The following is a 12,596-nucleotide window of genomic DNA, read 5'->3' on the forward strand; positions in this document are numbered from 1 at the left end:
AATTAAGCCCTGAAATTATTCTTAGTCTTCTGTGCTTGTGCTGTGTGCAGTGGTTTTTTTTTCCTGATATGCAAAAGGGAAATGTATAGTGGCTACCTTCATGCAGAATTAGCTATCACTACTTCTGAACTGCTATTAATAGATATGCTTGAATTCAAGGAGCCAAATATTTTAAGCCAGTTATGTTTGTACTGCTGGGAGAGAGAGAGTGGAGTGTGAGTCAGTCCCTGTGCTGTGCCTGTATTCCTTGCCTGAGGAGCCAGTTTTCTTCCCTGGACTTCAAGCTAATATAGTAATATAAATGTATCCTCTGCAGACAATTGCTGTTATGAGAATGTGAAGAAAAATGTATGGTGGTTCCTGTTTTCTTACATACTCTGTCACTGTGTAAACATAAACCCTTTCAGTGATACTTTGTGTAATCTTAGCAATTGGGTGTATTGATGTAACCATTTTTTGAGTAGATATAGGGTCAGAAAAGTGAAAGTAGTGGTATGCTCTCATACAAGGAATGTGTGCCATGCATAAGGACTTGACAAATTGTTTCAAACCAAAGTCTATTTAATCTTCCATTAGCTTTTTCTAATGAATGTCAAGTTAATATTATTAACATAAGGTATTGGATTTTACTCTGATGCTTCAGAAGAAAGCAACAATATGATTAATAATGGAAGACTGTATATGAAAGAAGAAAATCCATTTACTCTCTTAGTTCCAAAATATTTTCATTTTTACTGGCAGCTCTGATATGTGTATATACACACACACGTTCTACTTAAAGATCTTCACAATAGAAAGTAAAAACTACTCTTGTGAAACATTTAAAATAGCACCAATCATATATATATATATATATATTTATTTTTATCTTTGAGTAATTGAAAAATATGTGTTTTTACACGTATCACAGTGTCAACTATGGTTAAAATTAACTGACCCATGTAATAGAAACATACCATTGAAATCATATAAAAGTTGAATCACTTTCCACCCATATTAATAACTTAGAAAATATGACCTTTTGCTCTTAAGCCAGCAAATCCTGGCAGCAAGGCTGAAAGATTTTAATTATGCAAAAATGCCAGAAAGTTTTGGATAAACTGCTTTTATTTTGCTCTTTATGAACGTGCTTTGAAAGCCTTTTCTATTTAGAACATAAATATTAATATTGTTTCCATTGAATTTTGTCATCTCACAGATGGGAAAATGAAAAGTTTTTCAGTAGCTGAATAATAAGTTAACTGAGGAACAGGATTCTTAAATCAGATTTTTGATTTCTTACAACTGTTTAGAAATCCTTTTATTAATCTGTCAGTGTTGCAGTGAGAACAGGAATAATATGGCTTTTCTTTGTACCAGCATATTTCGTTTTAATTGTACTGAAGGAGACCATCCTGCCCAATGCAATTCTGCCTTTATTAATTATAGCTGTCATTGGGTTAGGATCTGTTGAAAATTCCAGTAGCATGTAGCTTCCACAGCAGTTGGGGAATATTCTGTTAGTATATTTTTAACGGTCAGGACATGTTTTAATTAAATCATAAAAATGTTTAGTTACTCTTTTTAAAGGCAGACTTTTTTTTTTTTTTTTCCCCCTGAGGGAGTAGGACAGTCCATTTAGGTTTGTTCTAGGTGTAGAAACTGGCTAGAATAAAGCAAAGGAATACTAAAGTTTCATTGAGCTGTACAATAGGCTGAGAAAAAGGCTTTTGGCTGTGGAGTAGCCCTATCTGCAATTTTTGCTTAGTGAGGAAATAACCAGAATTTGGCCATCAGTGGTACGTGCAGTGGCATGTATACCAGGAAAAGTTATGAAGATACTGGGATAGAAAAACAGCTAATGGGCCCTATTTTTATTGCTACTTTCATTTCTAATCAGGCTTATCAGAGTTGTATTAATAGACAAATGCTAATTTGTCCTTGTGTTTTCAGCCTACTAGGTCATGTTAAGGAAGAAGGCAATTCCATTTACAGCTGAAGTTAAAAAAAAATCAGCCAACTTCTCTTGTACCAGTAGTTCTTAAAGGTTTCAGTAAGTATATAGATGAAAGAAAATCTCTGATCCCAATTCCTGGTGTAGGGTGCTTCATGAATTACTCACACAGATAGGAGGACCCAAGTGTCACTGTTACACACGGTAACTGGTGATTTAGGTGCCACTCTGTGAAAACTGAGTAGTGTGTGGAATTATTTATCTTTTTGGTTTTTTTAATGCTGTGTGAAATATCCCACTGGAACTATTTAAATGTAGCTTATGTTCTGGGCTGTTTTTTAACTCATATCCTATAGCATGACTATAGAGTTTTCCTGCTCACCTCTCCTTCTCACATTTAATATAGTAATCGTTGGCATTAAAGATGGAGAAGAGATGCAGGTGCCCAGTGCAGGAAAGCTTACCTTATTCAGACTGTTTGGAAGTTGAATAAAGAAGGTATCTGTTTGCTGCTGTAGAGGCATCCTGAAAACATCTTTAGTGTCACCCAAGCCTTCCAGTTACCAACAATGTTCTCTTTATAAAGGGAAAGCAAATGCTTAATAGGTTGTCATTGTCTGATGCTTCAGGAGCTGCACTGTTGTTTGTTATGCTGTAGTTCATAGCATTTGCCATCCTTCGAGTTGTTAAAAGCAAAGTTCACTTTGAACAATAATGGTGATATCCCAGAGGATTTTACAGGTGATAGAGTGGCAGCAAACCAAGCCAAGCAAAAGGCAATCTCATAAATTATGGAAATTATACTTCTGATTACCTTTTGCAAAAGCTTAGCCTGGAGGGACAAGTGTTTATATATAATGTTAGTGGTAAAAATAGTCAAATGTTTTTATTTAAATCAGTCATGTCCAGCATGAACTTATTTTTAAGAAGTGAGCAAATGCAATTATGCAAATAACTATTTGACTATGGCTAGAAGAGGGTGCTTCCTTCCAATATTTTCCACAGGCTTTCCCTAGCAACACTGTGATTCATTCAGCCTCTCTTTTGTATGTTCCACAGCCAGTTTTAAAAAGCACACTGTACTAGTGAGAAAAAGATGTCCATTAATCCGATCACTGGCACTGAAAATTGAAGATTTTTACCTCCACAGCAGGCGCTGCATTGGCAGTAGAAATGCAAACTTCCTCTGTTATGTCTGACAATATACAACCAATCCATAATGAAATCACTTTTTTGTACCTCATGGACAGAACTGAAGCCAATTGAAATCAGTGTAAATCTTTCCATGTGTATCTTATGTGCCTCCTAGAAAGGTTGTGAAAGTAAATTTCTACCTGCGATTCTTTAATTTTTATGTATTCATAGACATGTATGCATAGGCATTGACCATCTCCCTTCCCTCCCCAGACACACACTTTTTAATTCCTTGTTTCCTTTCAGAAGCTATTTTGTTTTCTCTTTGGGTAGTCAGCATTAATATCCCTTTGATGCCAGCAACTGTAACACTTGAGAGGTAAAATTACTCAATTATTTTCAATTAATTTAAGGTGGTCTTAGGTGGAAAAAAATCTCTGAATAAGTGTTGAGGGAAATAATTTATAAATCTGCTAAAATGCTCAGAATTAATTGAATTTCACAAACTGAAAGGAATCCTGGTATGTAGAAGGTAATTTCTAACTGCCAGCAAAGATTAGAAGTGGCTTTTCTGCCTCGTTGTCAAGACGCCCTCTCTGGATTCCAGAGATCCTTTTGCTCTTCTTGGACGCAGTGGTGGGTTCTGATAAACAGTGAAAACTCTCACATACCTGTGTTATTGTGACACTTGCACAAGCGTGAGGCATGAGGAAGTCTAGTGGTCTGAAAGATGCATTCAATTTGTGATAGGCACCACACAGGCAAGCATGGGACTCAGGGTGGTGCAGCCCATAGAAGAGGGGTTCGCTCTGGGGTGCTCCCCAAGAGTTTGGGAACACTGGGTGCACCACAGCTGGAGTCACCACACTGTGGGGTTGCCATAGCCTTCCAGTGGCCCCAGAGTGACAGAATTGACCCCCAGCAAGAGAAGTGACACCTCAGATTCACACCGTAAGCATCTAGGTCCCGTGGAACTTTGTTCTGGGTTATTTGTAGACTGTGTATACTGTTATCTGTTGACTACCCTGCTGACCATATTGTTGACCATATTGTTCTTGGCTGAGGCCGCTGGTTCTGTTGTGTGACCATGGTCTGGCACTGTTTGACTGAATAGTGAACTAAGCCCGGGAAGGATAAAAGCAAGTAAGCCACATACCTCTGGTGTAGATTTGGACTCGCCATCAGCTGGCCTGCGGACCCAACAACCCACCCATCAGCGGGGACGCCCCTGATGCCAGCTGCCAGGGAGAACCTGAATCATCTTGGTGTAGCTCGAGTATAGTGAGAATAATGTGGGGAAAACTATACCAGAGGGGTGGCCCATAAGGACAAGGAAAGAACAAGAGTGATCATTATACCATGCATCCATGGCTTAACCACAGAGCTCTGATATGTGTATTCTGTTTTTAGTTCTGTTATATGTCTAGCTTTACTATACTTTTTAGCTTTGTTATACTTGTAGATTGTCCGGTGTTAATTGTTTAGTGTTGTTCAGTGTTTGTCATATGTTCAGAACCACTTAGCTCTAATGAATTCTTCTACTTGACAAATGATGATCTCTCGAGTTCAGTGCAACTAACCCCAGAATCCGAAAGAATCCCAGATGCCCCTCTAGTGCTGCATCACAATTTCCATCTCTCAAAATTTCCTGTGTTATAAGGAACACTGGCTCTCTCTGGCCAGCGAGGGAACAGGTTATCCGGGACGCCTCTTGCCTGGCTGCCGTTCTGTGTCACGCTAGTGAGCCTCAGCGTCTGCAGCAAGATCTTACCATCACATCTGCTTTTGGGACTACAAGGGAACATGTGGAATACAGGTCTAATTGTGCCTTCCTGTCTTCTGTAGGGATTAGGCTAACTCAGACATTCCAGGAGCTGCATTGTGTATATATTTTCCATTCATAAGCAGAAACTTATTTTCTTCTCAAAATTTGGTGTATTAATCTCAGTGGCTGAGTGCAGTGGGGTTCAGAGTTAGATGGGCCTTAGGCAGACATGAGGAGATCAGGCCAGAGGAAGGCCTGCAGAGGTAGACTTAGAGGATGATGCTTCTGTAGCACTGATGGGCTTGCTTTTGGGCCCAAAGAGATCTGTGTTTTTGTCTTCATATTGGTTATTGACATAGTGTCCAGTAGAGATGCTAATAAAAGCACTAACCCTTGTACATTTTCAGAAACATCTATCTACATTTTGCATGAATGCAATTTAAGCTTTCCAACATTATGTCATCAAACTGACTGAATTTCAGCTCCAAATAATTTATATCTCATTATAAATTAAAGAGGCCTAAGTGCTTTGTTTTCCAGTTTTACACTGGTGCAATCCAATTGAAACCAATGATGATATTCTAGTAAAAGCAGAAAGAAAATAATCTTGTAATAGCCCATACTACCCATTGACATTTATAGCATGATTATTTTTCCGCTTTGGTTGAACCCCTATTTCCCTGAGATTCATTAAATTTTATAGTATATTTGTTGCCCTTTTTGGCAGATGTCAAGTGCTTTTTGCTTCTAGAAGTCTGAAGTATAACAGCTTCACTGGAACCTAATCCCATGCACAGGTCAGACTATTCTGTTGCTGCTGAAATAGGTTTAATAATAAATTAAGTGCTGTTAGAATATATTATTAGTCTTTCTAGTCAAGCCTGGAGATGGCTACAGGGTTCTTTAAGAGGTCTTTGCTCTTAGCCAGAAGTTCTGCATCACCAGCTGATAATTTCACTACTACTACTCTTCTATGTTGTCTCTCTTGCAATCAGACAAATCATTCAACTTGTCTAAACCACAGTTGTTACACATCAGGGATTTCATAACATGCCTCAAATACAACCTGCAATGTTCTTTCTCTGTTACAGAAAAAAAGGCGTAACACAGCAGTTGGTTAGACACATATTTTAAAAGCCACATTTTTGATCCACTTGAGACTTCCTGGAGACAGAAGTGCAGAATAGAAAGCTGGGTAAAATATCAATGTTTTCAGGCAACGGTTAGAGAATGGGTCGTCTAAAGTCAGATGTTTGCTATCATATGTAAATAACAAAGTCAAACAGTGAACCCTTACAGTGAATTACATACAGATTTGGGTTTCCATAACTCCACTTTGTACTGCAGAGTCCAGATGCCATATTTTAAAGGCAAAGAATTAAGAGAGAAATCTAATAAACTTTCATAATCTAAACTCATCTTTGAGGACCAGTCAGGATTTTCATTGTGCTGTCAAAGTGTCCAAGAAAATTGTTCCTGTCCTACAGAGCTCATATGATTTAGGTGGAAAAGATTTTTTTTTGATTACCGCATTTTAATGTAATGGTAACATGAGACTCTTAAATCACATGCAGTTGAGCCAAAAGGCAAACTGAGTAATTCCATAAAAGTAGAATAAAGATAAAAATGGATCTGACCCTGCCCTTCTAACCTTTCTTTAGAAAATTAATCATTCCTAAGTTTATTTTAGATATCCAACTGTTTTTCATATTAGAGGAAAGTGTCAAAGGGCCTCATTTAAAGATTGATTAATGCAAAATGATGAAATTTGCCCTGAGTACAAGGGAATTCCTTCCCTGGAATTGCTGGGGTTTGAGCCTAGGACCCAGGTTAGAGAAAGACACTGTGCTAGCGTAGATTCCCTGAGCTCCCTCAGGCTTTACGTTTACTTGCTTAAGAGTTTTCCCAGTTCAGCAAGGTCATAATTCAGTTCATTCAGCAAATACATTGCTACTGAGGTGGTGGCTGCATGCAGTCCATGCTGTGCAGTATTGTTTTCCAAAGTGTTATTTGGACATTGTTGAAACAGACTGGTGACTACCGTGGTTTGAGGAGTGAGCGCCATTTCTGGGCTATTTTCAAGTTCAAAGTTCACTACCAGCTGCTTAGCAGGTAGCGTAGCTTGAACGGTGTTAATAAAGCCTGAAGAATATTATTCTGTATTTGTTCTCCATTTTTATTCTGTATTAGTTCTTCATTTTGTAGGTCATTTATGTTATGATGAACTTTCTACTTGCTGATCCTTTCACTTATCAATCAATCGTTTGGAATTTTGTCAAATCTTTAAAAACAAAAAACAATTCAAATGCACAGCAGTCCTTGCTCTCTGTTCATCTGTCACTTTAAAATATCCTCCAAGTACTCCAGTAACTCACTTCAGCCTAATCCCTGCTGCCTCAATCCAATCCTAGCATCATTAATCAAAATTTGCTTTTCGAGATCTACTCACAAACTGTTTTTTTGAGTTTCTAGTAGTTCCCCTGCACTCAGTGCTCATTCTAACACTCCAATATGTCATTTTCTCTTCTTTGTAAACCTAGAGGTGTCACTCAGCCCTGAAGAAGCCCTTGCAAGCCAGCAGATGCGATCTGAATAAGATCAGCTTAGAAGAAATGCTGTGCTTAGAGAGGAGGCCGATACATAGACAGTGTGGGAGAGGAAGGTGGGGATCCAGCTGAAAGCTATGTATAGCTACCTTCAAAGCTATAAGACATTAAAGACGCTAGTCATTTACATTTGTGTAAACTCCCATTTTCATTCTTTTCATGTTTTACAAAGACAAGGATTGCACAATATGCTACTTTTTCATATCTTTGCATCTGTATCTTTTTTTAAAGAAAAGCCTTTGGTTCTTTGGCATCTTTATAGATCCATGAAATTTAAGGTCTTTTTTAAAAAAAATCTATCCATACATAAAAATAGCCATACTGAGACAACAGATCTGTCTTATTCCACCCACACTGGCCAATAGCAAATGCTGAGGAAAGAAATAAAGAGTAACACAGCAAGCATGCAGTGATACTTTCTTCCAAGTATGGAGTGTCTTCCAAGCTTCTGGCAATCTGTGGCAGTGGAATTTTCTGACTCAGATGGTAGCAGACCATAGTGTTTAACACAAAAGAAGACTTTTCTCATATTAATTCATCCAATAACATTTTAAGTTATTTTTATTTTGGCTTCTAGAAATTTTGTGGCGATATATGCCACCAAATAGTTAGACACTGCCTAAATAAATACTTCCATTTGTTTTAAGCCAAGTGACTGATCATTTCATTAACTGCGCCCTAAATCTAGTATTATCTGAAATAGGAAATAAATCATTTCCTATTAATTTTATCTAAGCTTTCCATGGTTTATAGATCTCTTTTATATCATCCTTTGCTCAAAGTGAATGGTTCTGTCTATTATTCACTCCTTATAGAGAAACTCTTCCAAATCCTTATCAGCCATCTTTATGTTGATTTTTTTTTTTTTTTTTGAGTTATGGTAAGCAGAATTGAGACTCAAAAAGTTGGCTCACTTTCAACTTACAGAGTAGTACAATGGTGTTTTCTGTAATGGTCATGCCTTCTTCCGCTGGGAATACCAATAGATCACTTCATACCCTGCTCCAAGGACCCTGCAGTTGTGTGTTGAAATTAGCCTCAAGCAGTGCGCAGGAGCTTCAGCAGTTCAGCTGTGTAGATGTAGCCTATTTGACTCCAGCAAAGGTCAATAATGGAGTAAGTCATGACTCTTAAAATGACCACTTTTAAAAGTAAGGAGTGCATATTTTGGTATAGAATAAGGCCAGTGATAGGTCAACCAGTTTGTTGCCGTCATGGCAAGAGTGGGCTTAAGCAGTCCAGTTGAGTCTCCGAAGAAATGAGAAAGGCAGCTTCCGTGTTTAGACTTAAGACTTCCGAAGCAGAGTAGAGAGAGGTGAGGAAGCTAAGGAACATGCCCTTGGAGGGACCAAGAAAGGAAGGTGCAGCTGGGATGGGAAAAGCCAACGCCAAGGCAAGTGGAGGGTTGCCATCCTCAAACAGAGAACCTGGATAGGAACAAAGTGCCTGTAAGCCAGTGGAAAATTTGGGCTTGTGAACGCTAAGTTACAGGATCCAAATCTGCACTAAGTTCAGGACTAGACCGGCGCCAGGTTCTCGCAACTGCTGGGAGTGTGTAGCACCCCTTTGGCACCACTGTACGTGTATCCTGCAAACCTCGTCCACTGGAGGCTGAGCTGCCTTTGTTCTAGGTGCTGACTGCTTGACTGGCCATTGCACACATTTATCATCTTGACAACAGTAAGTGTGTGTCCTTTTAATGTTTTGTTTTTGAATGTCTCCTGAGAGACATTCCATTTCAAAAATGGAATCAAAAATATAAACAAATGGATGCCCAAGACTCAGCGGGTTACAGGAGGTTTGGTAGAGAATGCCATGGGAATGAGTATTCTGCAGGATGCAGTGGACAAGCTGCTATTATTTACAGAGGAACAGACTGTCCTTGACTTTACAAAAATGGCAGTTCTGCTTTTCTTAATTATGCTACAGTATGAATCTTTTTAATGTAAATGACTTTTGTTTGATCTATAATATTACCATTTTGAAGCTTTCTTGGTAGATATTATAATTTCAGAATGCCTCAAGGTATAACACATTGGCAGCTAACAGCTATTGGATCAAACTGCCCCTTAACCAGTCTGTAGGAAATTGTAGAAAAGGGGATACACAACAAACAACTTGCTGATCAGTAATATAATCTTTGAAGTCAGAGGACAATGGGTCAAGGAAAACAGAGACATCATTCAATTCCTGAGAAAAAAAACAGAGATAAAATATATTTATCTTGTTTTTTAAAATATTTTTCAAATAGACTACTAAAATACTGATGTAAGCAATGAATATGGGAAATAGCAATCAATGGATGTTTTAAATATAAATGCTAATTAAATACAATAAATGTATATATATATTTATCTACATCTAAAATTTAGATACCTGATATCTGCTTTTAGGTAATTTGGAGAACTAATTCAGATACCTAAAACTTCCTCACCTGCTCTCTGCCTATAGACCACCGCTCTGATAATTGTTTTAATAAACCAGAGCCAATTATTTATTTAATAAATAAAAAAATATTTTATTTAATAAATAAAAGCTGACTTCTAAACATAAGCCAAGGAAAGCTCTACCTGCTTTGTGGCCATCACCTCCTCTCACGGTTGAGTTTACCCCTGCCCAAGGGAAACCAACACTGGGGTCTGCGCCAGTCAAGAGATGGGTCTTGTACACGGCAGTAAAACACGCCGGATTTGGGGCTTAGCATTCACTTAGCTTTCTGGACTGCCCCAAAATAATGGGCTTTCCAGTGATGTATTTCAAAGAGAGAGAAAAAAATTCCTCCATGACATTTCTTAGAGCTTTTTATGGCATGATACGACTGATTGACATGATTCAAATGAAATGAAGACTGAGGCAAGATTAGTCACTGTAAATCTCATAAATGTCTTCATCTATGTCAAAGCTGATCTGAAATCTGCTCTTCCCAGCCCATCCCCAGTCTGACAGACTACGAGTTTCATTAGAGCAATATAATATACCTCCAGCCCTCAACTGACAGAAACAAGGCACCAGTTTCACAATAAAAAATTCATCATGGAAAGTTGCTGAAACCAAAGTTGCTGAAATATTTTTTTGTTTGTTAATAATTAATTTATCTGCAACAGACTTTTTAGGGATGAAACACACAATACTGCAGTGCAGAGTAACCAGCACTGCCCCAGCAGGGGCTTCCCAGCGACTCAGTGCTTCACCAGGCAGCAGCGTCACGGCTTGTGCTGAAGCTGATGCTCCGTCTGCAGGCACGCAAGGTGTATCCTGATCCAGCAAATGGGCCTCAGTGTTTCTAAAGGCCAATAGCCAACACGAGGAAAATCTGGGGTGGCAGGCTTATGCTGCTCTGACTGTTGATACTACAATATCCCTGTAACTTATATTGTTCGGTAACTGAGACTTACTGTGTGCTCTGCTGGGGGTTGTTAATGTCTGATCCCCAAGAGCGCTAGTGAAAAGTTTCTAGTAAATGTGACATGATGCAAATGAAATAAAGAAATGCTGAGGCAAGATTAGTAAATACCTGTACCTCATAAACACCTTCCTTTGTGCGAATGTGGATTTGAAATCTCCTTTTCCTTACTCCATCGTTAGTCTAACAGGCTGCGTTATAATACAGGAATTCTGCAGGACACAGCAAGGGAGGGAAGGTGCTACTGTGCCCCAGAAACAGAATAAAAAATAGACACTGGTTTGGGGTGTTTCCATGAGAATTGTTCAGGACGACACTTCAACTGGTGACCTGTGGGGTCACCTTGCAGGGTGCTGAGACTGAGCTTCTCCATTCAGGCAAAGCTCTCCTCTGAAAGTACTGCCTGACGTAGTACCTGTTTCAACACGGGAATCCCAGAAAGCCAGGCTGGCTCCTGGGGCCACTGGTTTTCGTGATATAATTGCAATGGCTCCTGAGACAGGAGATGACGACCTGCAGCATACGCCCCGTGGTGTCTGTTCTGCCTCCTTTATCTCCTTTGTCCCATGGTGAAGGCAAAGACTGAACCCACTACATGGCTCAGGGAGAGGGTGCAAGAGATAAGACACCGGTGCTGCTGTTGAAGGAGATCAGGATCCCAGGGACCCCTCCTGCTCTGGGGATAGTGAGAGGGAATCAAACCCTGGGAAGCTGTCACTAAAGGGTGGCGGGGGAAGAAGGAGAAGGGAGCGAAGTGAGGCCACACGGTTGCTCAGCCCCGCACTGCTGGGGAGGAGCAGGAGAGCAGGGCAGTCCCACGCATGGAGGTCTGCGGCCACTGCACACACTTCTCTCCCACTGGACACTTCTGCATCCTGCCCACATGCTCTTAACTTCCAAAACGGGGACCCACAAACTGTTGGTTACCTGAGGAAGCTTTCCAGGTTTGAGATTTGTCCCTCTGCAGGACCAAAGCCCTCCAAACAGATTCTGCAGAGGAGAAACAAAAATAACACGAGACAGATCTTGCAGTTGAGTGACTTGTTTTTACGGTATCAGTCTGAGAGATCAAAGGAGAGTCATGTTCACTTGAAGCAATGTTAAAAGTTTCAGCATCTTCTAATGCATGACTACAACATCTTCCAGCATTTGCCTTTACTAGAACAAAGGAAGGAAAAAAAAGCAGAAAGCGCCTAGTAATTGACTTCAAATCGACAAATGTAACAAGTTCAGATACAGTGGCCAATTTCAGGAGTTGGAGGTGGACCCTGAATCCCAGTTGTTGTAACTGTGACTCAGAGACACTGGATGAAAAAAAGAAAGAAAGACCAAACATCTAGAAATACCCTCAGTTCCTACACTTGAAATGGGATTGTTTTTATATTTTGTCTATTTGTGTCTCTGTGTTCCCACTTTATAACCAGAAATCTGATTGCTCGTCCTGGCGAAATGAACCGTTGCTGTGTTTTGCCCTTGTTTTCTCGTGCTAACAGTGACCCTGGGAGAAGCTCACCAAGATGGTGAACGCTACCCCGCTGCACGTGTGAACCAGAGTAAAACACCGTGCGTAGCAATCCCCGAAGGCTCTGCATGTCCCACAGCACCTGGGGACCTGAGGGCCCACGGAGGAGGTCTGGGCAGGAGTGTCCTTCCGGGTGCACCGCGGCACTGCCACTGCCCGAGCCCCGGGTGAGCCTTGAACTCTTACACAGGCCTTAATGATCCCGGCGTTTGCCCAGGGGTTTTAAAGCCGGT

The sequence above is a fragment of the Dromaius novaehollandiae genome, chromosome 2, assembly GCF_036370855.1.
Source record: "Dromaius novaehollandiae isolate bDroNov1 chromosome 2, bDroNov1.hap1, whole genome shotgun sequence".
Lineage (NCBI taxonomy): Eukaryota > Metazoa > Chordata > Aves > Casuariiformes > Dromaiidae > Dromaius > Dromaius novaehollandiae.